At 40.5% G+C, this 8,607-nt stretch overlaps 1 pseudogene; it reads left to right on the top strand.

Moving 5' to 3' along the window:
* The first annotated feature begins 4,019 nt into the window (after positions 1–4,019).
* LOC115032491 lies at positions 4,020–4,139 on the top strand (annotated as a pseudogene).
* Positions 4,140–8,607: the final 4,468 nt, after the last annotated feature.

Here is an 8,607-nt window from a genome sequence, read left to right as displayed (position 1 = left end):
CCATCTGGTAATCTCTGAAGCTAGCTGTTATAGTTGTCTCTGGTTAGAGTTTGTTCCTCAGGTGACTCTGTTAGCCTCTATCAGCAGACCTAGGAAGCTAGATCTCTCCTTAATTTCAGTGGTCAGAGTATTCTCTGCAGGCAAGCTCTCTTCTTGTAGGGAATGTGCCCAGATATCTGGTGTTCACATCTGCCTTCTGACAGAAGTTGTGTTCCACTCACTAGAGGCCTTAGGATCCCGTGGGGAATCCTGTGTGGGTCCTTGCAGGTGTCCAGAGACTCCACTGGCAAGGCACCCCCACAAAATATTATCTTAAAGGACCATTATCTCTTATTTTCAGGGATGCTCTTGATGTGGATGTGTGTTTTATTGTAAAAGCTGGGCATATATAAGGTGGAATTTCAAGAATCATGAAAGAATGCTTAGAGCTTGCACAAAGCTGAAAAGTGAAGACCATGCCTGATTACATCACAGATGATACTGCAGACAGGCCCTGCATGGCAGTTATGCAGGTGTATGATTCAATTCATGCTGGAGGATAAGTTACTTCTATTATCTTCTTAGGAAGTACAACATAGAACCCACTGCACCAGAGCTGCTCTTATTGAACTTGTTGAAATAATTTGACCAATTACAGGCTAAAGCAGTTTATAGGAAGGGCCCTTATTACCTAGACTATGAACATGGAGATCTTTCTTTAAGATAGAGGTCAAATTTGCCCTGGTTACAAAAAGAACCAGTGAAGTCATCATAGCTAGGGACCAGACCATGGCACCTCCAAAATTGCTCCCCTTGAGCCTGTGGGCCCTCATCTGAAATCTCTTGACATTATCATAGCCAACCCACTCACTATTCTTAAAAGCCTAAGGCACTTCCTGATTAGCTCCATCATCCAGGAAGCTACAAATAGTAGTACCAAATCCTCTTTCCCCTGTGCATATCCCTAGTGGGCCAGCACTACTAGAACCACTATCTCTTAAAGACTGTGAGACATTCAAATAAACAAGAGATTAAAATCTATTGCTATTGCTGTTGCTGCTGCTGCTGTTGATTTTAAAGCAGGCAAAGTTCTTTATTGTAAAAGACATGGTTGCTGATCTTAAAAGCTCCAAAGAAACCCTTTACAAATATTTTCAAACTACTGAAGGAAACCACATCAAGGTAATTAAAGAAGCATGTAATAATCTCACTAGAGTATGAATTAAAAGGTATTGATTGTTCAAAATCACTCAGGAGAAATTTTAAAGAGTTCAGTGATTTTAACAAAAGCCTCCATAGTAAATTCAGTAATAGATTGTGCTGTTCAAAGAATCAGGAACCTTACTTAAGACAGGTCAATAGAAATTCTGCAGCCTAAGAAACAGAGAACAGAATAAAGAAGCATGAATAGAGCTTCAAAGAAGTGCAGAAGATCCTTGACCAAACCTGGAGAAGGGGGAAGGGAAAATTCAAGAAGATGAAAGAGGTAGAAAAATATAAGAAATAATGGCTGACAGTTCTCAAAATCCCAAAGTTAAAGTAAGATAAACACAGAGTGACACCATAGGTAACAAATTATAGTATTACTATCATTAAAACTAAGTCTTCGAGCAATAAGAAAACAATTATACTGGAGAGACCCTTCAAGATTAACAGCTGATTTCCTGGAGGTAACAGAGACCATAAAGCTCTCGGATGACATGTTAAAATCTTCAGATGAGGGCAGGAAAGAAGGCTGGGCACTTACAAGTACCTCTTCCTCTCCCAGAAGACCACAGTCTGATTCCCAGCATCCCTTCTGGGAGGCTCGTGACTCCAGATCTGGGAGCCTAACTGAAATCTAACACCTCCTTTTGCTATTCACCAGCACCTACACATATGTGGTAGAGACTCAGACAGACAGACAGACAAATAAAGTAAAATAAATCATTAAAAAAGTGAGAACACATCAACACATCTATTTCTCTCTTAAGAAATAAACAAAACAAGCAAACCATTGTCAACCTAAAATCTATAGACAGCAAAATTATTCTTTAAAATCATATGTGAAGTCAAACATTTCCTGGAAAACGAAACCTGAGACAAATCACAGCTAGCAGATCTGCATTATGAAAAACTACCAACATTCTCCTTGCCAGATGCAATGCTGTGATGGTAATTTGAGTCTACAAGAAAAAAGCAAAGAGTGGCAGTGTAGGCAGTCAGCAGGTGGTTACAGAAGACAGTGTGATTGCATACTTTTGTTTATTTTTTTAACTTAAAAGAAAATTGCATAAAAGGTATATACATATGTAAATTGTATTGGTAGACTGAATTTTTAAAAAAAAAAATCTAATATAGCTGACAATTGCCACATAAAAAAAGGTGGGTGGAAACAAAGCACTGTGAAATGAGGAAATGATACCACATAATAACAAGTCCATAAGAGAAACAACGGATATGAAAATAGTGAACTAGAAGTTCAAAGCAACACAACTAATAACTACACAGTTATTTTTGCTTCTATTATCTTAATCTAATAGGAATCATGTAAAGTGAAATTATAACATATTTTGGTTCTATTTTTAATGTTTGTGGAAATATGTAAAAGTAACACAAAGCAATGGGTGGAGATATATTATTTAAATTTTCCATATAAATCTGAATTAGAGTGTATCAAATGAAAATTGTGTGAGCTCTAATGAAAGCACTAAGAAAATATTCAAGAAAGAATTTAAAATATTAAAGAAATTAAAACTTTATGCTAGATAATATCCATATAATAAAAAGAGCATGATAATAATAATAATAATAATAATAATAATAATAATAATAATAATAAAGATGTGAAATGTATGGAGTATGAAAAGCAAAAGGGAAGGTATAGGTCCAAGCATATCAACACATCACATGAGAAATGGATAGGCTAAAGAAGCTGTTGTCAGTTAGACTAAAAGGCACCATCTGACTGTCTACAAGAGAGGGACTTAATTTAAAGCTACATACAAGTTGATTGTAAAAGAACACGAAAAGGTAGTCTAGGGACAGTTCTGTGGCCACCAGGCAATGGCACATTTAAAACAGAGTGTGGATAAAGTCAGATATGAAGCTGAAAAGAAGATGAGAAAAAAAATGACATAAATAATAGTTAAAATCAAGATTCTCCTGTTCTCATGGTAAGATGAAAGAAATCAAGAAAGGAAAGTGGACTACAAGGGAGATTAGCAATTGACTAGAAGCATAGAATAAATATTCTGTAAGTAAGTTAGCTATGAAACAAAAGAATCATAATAGGAAGCGGCCCAAGGCCCTTATGAAGAGAAACATACCTTTGTGTCTTATCTGATCATGGGAACAATAGTAGCACATTTAAATTGAAAAGTAATGTCAGAAAAGGTATAATTCTCTCAATCTTCAATACCAAGTAAAAAATTACTGGGTGAATAAAAATTCTTTTTATTTTGTATAAACAGAAAATGCCTTAGCAAAATGCATGTTAATGTGATGAAACAGGCTACTTCTATGGAAAACTAAGTGCCTGGTTTTGTGGAGAAGATGTTATAAATTAAATTTAATGGTAGGCTGTGGAGCGCCGCTATCTCGTAAACATCCTGTGCTGAGTCATTTCCTCAATAACAACTCGTAAACATCCTGTGCTGGAAATCCCCGCCCCGGGCAGCTCTGCCTCAGGGATGGGGCAATCAGTGTTGAGCCAATCATGGCTTGCCACGTCCGAGGCAGGGAGAATTTCTTATAAAAGGGAGGGGCTCGGATTGCCTGGGGTCTCCGGTTGTGAAGCTTATGCTCTCCCTCTCAAGACGCATAAAGCTTGCTGCAGAAGAACCCTATTGTGTGTGGTGTCCTTATTCGCGGGCGAATTAGAGAACACTCACAGTAGGCAAAAGTTCCTAGTCAATAGGAAATATAGGTCAATTAGACTTCTGAGGACTTCTTTCCCTACATAACAAATCTTCCATGGTTTTGTCTCCACATGGTCAGTGACGCCTACCTGGGTTATAGTCTATTAGGTGATATTAAAAAAAAAAAAAAAAAGAGGTTATCCCTCCCCTAGAGACATTGCTGTGTCACATGTGCATCAGTTGATGGCAAAGAAGAGAGAAGCCATGTCTACACTCAGTATTCTCATTTATGAACATCTGAATGATTAGCAGCCTAACATTCCCTGACAAAGAAGACCCTCAGATGACCACCAATCAGGTACCATGCAGGCCTTGACAGACAGACCATGCCTGAGATGGCCCTGAGTGGGGCCCTAATGCACAAGTCAGGCATAGCACTCCTGAGACCACTGTTGAGACGACACCAGACACTCAGATCCCAGACACCTCTAAGGGTAGCAAGTAAGTGGTAGAGAAATAGAAGAGAAAGAGGAACAGAAAGATGTGTGCACAATGAAGAGAGGTGGAACTTAGGGTCATGAGGAACAGTCTAATATGCATAGAGGGTGATGCCCCCTGGGACCATGGTGGGTCCTGGCCTTGCTACCAGCATGGGTCACATCTAATAGGTTCATGACCCTGAAGCAACAGGGCTCTGTGACCACCAAAGGCTAGGGCAGAGGTCCCTGGTCTGGGCTACCACCTGGAGACATATTGATGTCTGAGGGCTGTGCAGCCAAACATCATCTGACATTATAGAAGAGCTGGCCCTGGGGACATGAAAGCAGGAAACCTGGCCCCACCCCTAGAGAGCTGTAGTACTCAAAAGAGCAACCCACACATTGTAGGAGTTGGTGGTGAGCCGGTCTCCAAGAGTACAATCATGGGCAAGCAGGCCCTTCCACTTGTCTTCTGTGTGGTTACATGGATGAAAGAGAGATAACCTCCTTCCTCCTTTCCCCTCATCACCTGTGGCAGGTGGCACATCTGGCTCTGGGGTCATGAGCACATGCCTGGCCCTTCACCAGCTGCAGCATTCAGGAGAGCGAGGCCCGCACTTTGCCTGCACAGCACAGTAGAGCTGATGCACTTGGCAGGGATCTGGTGAGCTGGCCCCAAGGGAGAGAGCATGGGAGAGCTGGCCCCTCTGCTAGTCTGTCCTGAAGTGACATGGGTGAGGGAGAGATTCCTCCCCATCCCACATCCTTTCCTCCCTTGCCACAAATGGCAGGCAGGAGAGCTGGTCCTGAGGTCACCAGAGTGGAGAACTATTCTTGTCCCTCACCTGCTGCAGCACTCAGAGAGCAGACCCTCCACCTCACCTGAGCACACAGTAGAGCTGGCTCTGGATGTGGGGGTTGGAGGTGAGCTGGCCAATGGAGACCCGCCCCTAACTATTGTCTGTTATGCAGTGGGTATGACAAAGAAGAGATCCCCGTCCCTCCGATTTGCCTCACCACCAGTGGAGGGCAGTAGAGTTGGCCTCAATAGGGTCATAAGAACAGGAAAGCCCTGCACTTGCTGCAGCACTCAGCAGAGCCTGCACCTCCCCTGGGGAGGGCAGTGGAGCATGAGCATGACAGAGCTAGCCAGGTCCCTCACCTGCTGCAGCACCTGGAGAGTGGGCCCTGCACCTCTCCTGGGCAGCAGGGTAGAGCTGGCCCTGGTGGTGGTGTGTGAGCCAGCCCTGAAGGCATGAGAGCAGGAAAGCTGGTGGACTGACCAGATCAGATTCCTCTCAGACCCAGATCCAGGGTTTTGAGTTAGCCCACCCCAACATCTAACCCATCTATGAACTGCTGGAGCACATGAAGTGCTGGTCCTACAGATCCAAAATTAAAGAATCTCCATAACACAGGGTAACAACATGCAAGCACAGAGGAATCCCAGTGAAGATCTAGTATTGATAGAGTAGCAGAAACCAGAAGTCTCCTATCAGACCAAGTCACTGCAATCAACAATTGCAAGCAAAGGTGTGGACAAAAGGGTATACTATGGGGCACACTGTGACACACTACAGTTTCCACAATGAATTTTTTTTTTTTCTGTTGGGAAGGAGGTTGCAAGGGAGGCCATATATGGAGAGGGAGGGAGGGGGATTGCAGTGCATTATGTAAAATTCACAAAGAACCAATAAAAAGTTTAAAAATATATAAGAAAAAAGGGAAAAAATGAATATATAAAAATAAAAGTGACTGGCTTTCATATACATGGGCTCTTGATTCCTCTCCTGTTTCAAAGCTTCTGGCTGATCGGTGAACACTCTGAAAGCAGTAGCTATATATTATTTAATGCTCCTGTATGAATGACGTTCTGATGTAGAGTCTGTTGAATTAAGGCGTGAGTATTACATAATAAATAGATACCACAATATCTAAGATGTGTGTCTATGTGATTTTTACATTGTCTTGACATTGATACATCTGTATTATATCTAATTATCCCAACCACCCCAAACAAACTAATGCGAGAAATGAATTATATGCATACTCTCTACTATATAGAATGAAATCAATCTGTCAAAAGTGGTTAGAAATTCTAAATGATAACTTGTATATGTAATATTTAAAATATTTTAATAGAGTAGTAAGTGTGACTTGTGATATAAAAATGCCAGCAATATCCACATGCATGATTGCCAGTAATAGATGAATTTGTTTACAACAGATTAAAGCTGAGACACACTTCATTCCTTTTCAAATTCCACTTGAATTGTTAAATTCAAGTTTTACATGAGCTAAAAAAAAAAAAAAGGCCATTGGAAAGGCCACTATAATTACAACGCAATTAACAGCTTTCTTTTATTTCTGAGACTACAACAAAAGATCCATTGCATTTGGCAAGAAGTACTTCCCAACTTCCAGGAGGTTAACCAAATACCTTCTCTGTACATTAATAACCAATCCCATAGTCATCTAATTAGACTTATTTCTTTTTTGAACTCACATGTTCATAATTCATTTGCAATATTTTATGAAACTCTATGATTAATATTTATTTGCTTTCGAAGAATGAAAAGGTATAGGTCAATTCCATTAGAGAAATAATCAAATGTGCTGCCAACTTTAGAACACAGAATTGATTATAAATCAGTTCTTTGAAAGAGTATAAAATGAAGGTGAAGTGCTGGAACTGAAAATGAGGTCGCATTGTTTTTAGACTGCTCTAGTGACAAGAGGAAAATTCCAAAATTTGTCTTTAGGTTCCAAAAGGGTCTCAGAATAGATGACAAATGCTGGTAGGCTTTTTCATGAGGTTAAAGGGTGAGATTTTAATTGAGACAATTTATCTGAGTGAACAACAATGAAGCAGACAAATAACTAGCAATAATATCTAAAGCCCATTCTTTCAGGTCATTACATATGATGCTTCATTTGCTACTGTAAACACAGTGTTGGAACTAGAATAGTATCCAAAATTTCTTGTTTTTAAACTTTTTTAGTTCTAAAATTACAATATAGCCACATAGTTTTCTTCTTCTTTTCCCATCTTCAAGCCCAATGGCCTCGTTACCTTTAAATATCCATTGATATAAATATAAATATATACAATATATGTGTATTATGTTGTAGATGTATCGGTTGGAGCTGGGCACCACAGAGTTGCTTGTTCTCTGCATTTTGATATATTGTTTTCTGTAAGGGTCTTTGATTCTTTGATGATTTTCTTTGATGAGAGTGGGCATTACACTTATTTGTAGATCAGTATTTAGTTAGAAATTATGCTAGCATAATAAAGTGATGGTTGTAGGTTCTCCTCCAAGGTCTGTGACCTCATTAGCTCCCGATAGTTGGATAGGTTTCCAGTAATGAGCGCTTCATTTATTTGTGCCTTTAGCTGGAGAGAAGCTTTATGAGTTTCTTTGTTTGTGGTCTTCATAGTTAACTATTGGCTTCAATGCCTGCATAAATGAAATTCTATTGAGAAAGTTCTTTCATAGATCCATACCATGCATGGTACTACCTATGTTTGCTTTTAGGACTTTCAGTGTTTTAGGCTTACATTTAGGTCTACGACTTATTTAGAGTTAATTTTTTCCATTTTTTATTGGATATTTTCTTATTTTACATTTCAAATTTTCCCCTTTCCAGATCTCCCCTTTGAAAACCCCATATCCTATCCTACTTCCCCTGCCTCTATGAGGTTGCTTCCCCACCCACTTTCATCTTCCTGCTATGACATTCTCCTACACTGGGGCATCGAACACTCTCAGGCCCCAAGGGCTGCTCCTCCCACTGATGTCCAACTAAGCCATCCTCTGCCACATATGCGACTGGAGTCGTGGGTCCCTCCATGTGTACACTTTGGTTGGTAGTCCAGTCCCCAGGAGCTCTTGGGGAAGGAGGGGGGTTCTGGCCTGTTGACACTGTTGCTCCCTCTATGGGGCTGCACACCCCTTCAGCTCCTTCAGTTCCATCTCCAACTCCTCCATCAGGGACTCTGCACTCAGTCCAAAGGTTGGCTGTGAGCAAACACCTCTGTATTTGTCACACTCTGGCAGAGCTTCTCAGAAGACAGACATATCAGGCTCCTGTCAGTAAGCCCTTTCCAGAATTCCCAATAGAGTCCAGATTTGGTGACTGTATCTGGGATGGATCCCCAGGTTGAATCTAATAGAAGAGAAAGTGGGGGAAAGCCTCAAACACATGGGTACAGGGGGGAAGTTTCTGCACAGAACACCAATAGCTTGTGCTCTAGGATCAAGACTCAACAAATGGGACATCATAAAATTATAAAACGTCTGTAAAAC

Source organism: Mus caroli, chromosome 1 (assembly GCF_900094665.2).
Source record: "Mus caroli chromosome 1, CAROLI_EIJ_v1.1, whole genome shotgun sequence".
NCBI lineage: Eukaryota > Metazoa > Chordata > Mammalia > Rodentia > Muridae > Mus > Mus caroli.
The sequence above is the reverse complement of the archived record's forward strand: the minus strand, read 5'-3'. Positions and strand labels throughout refer to the sequence as shown.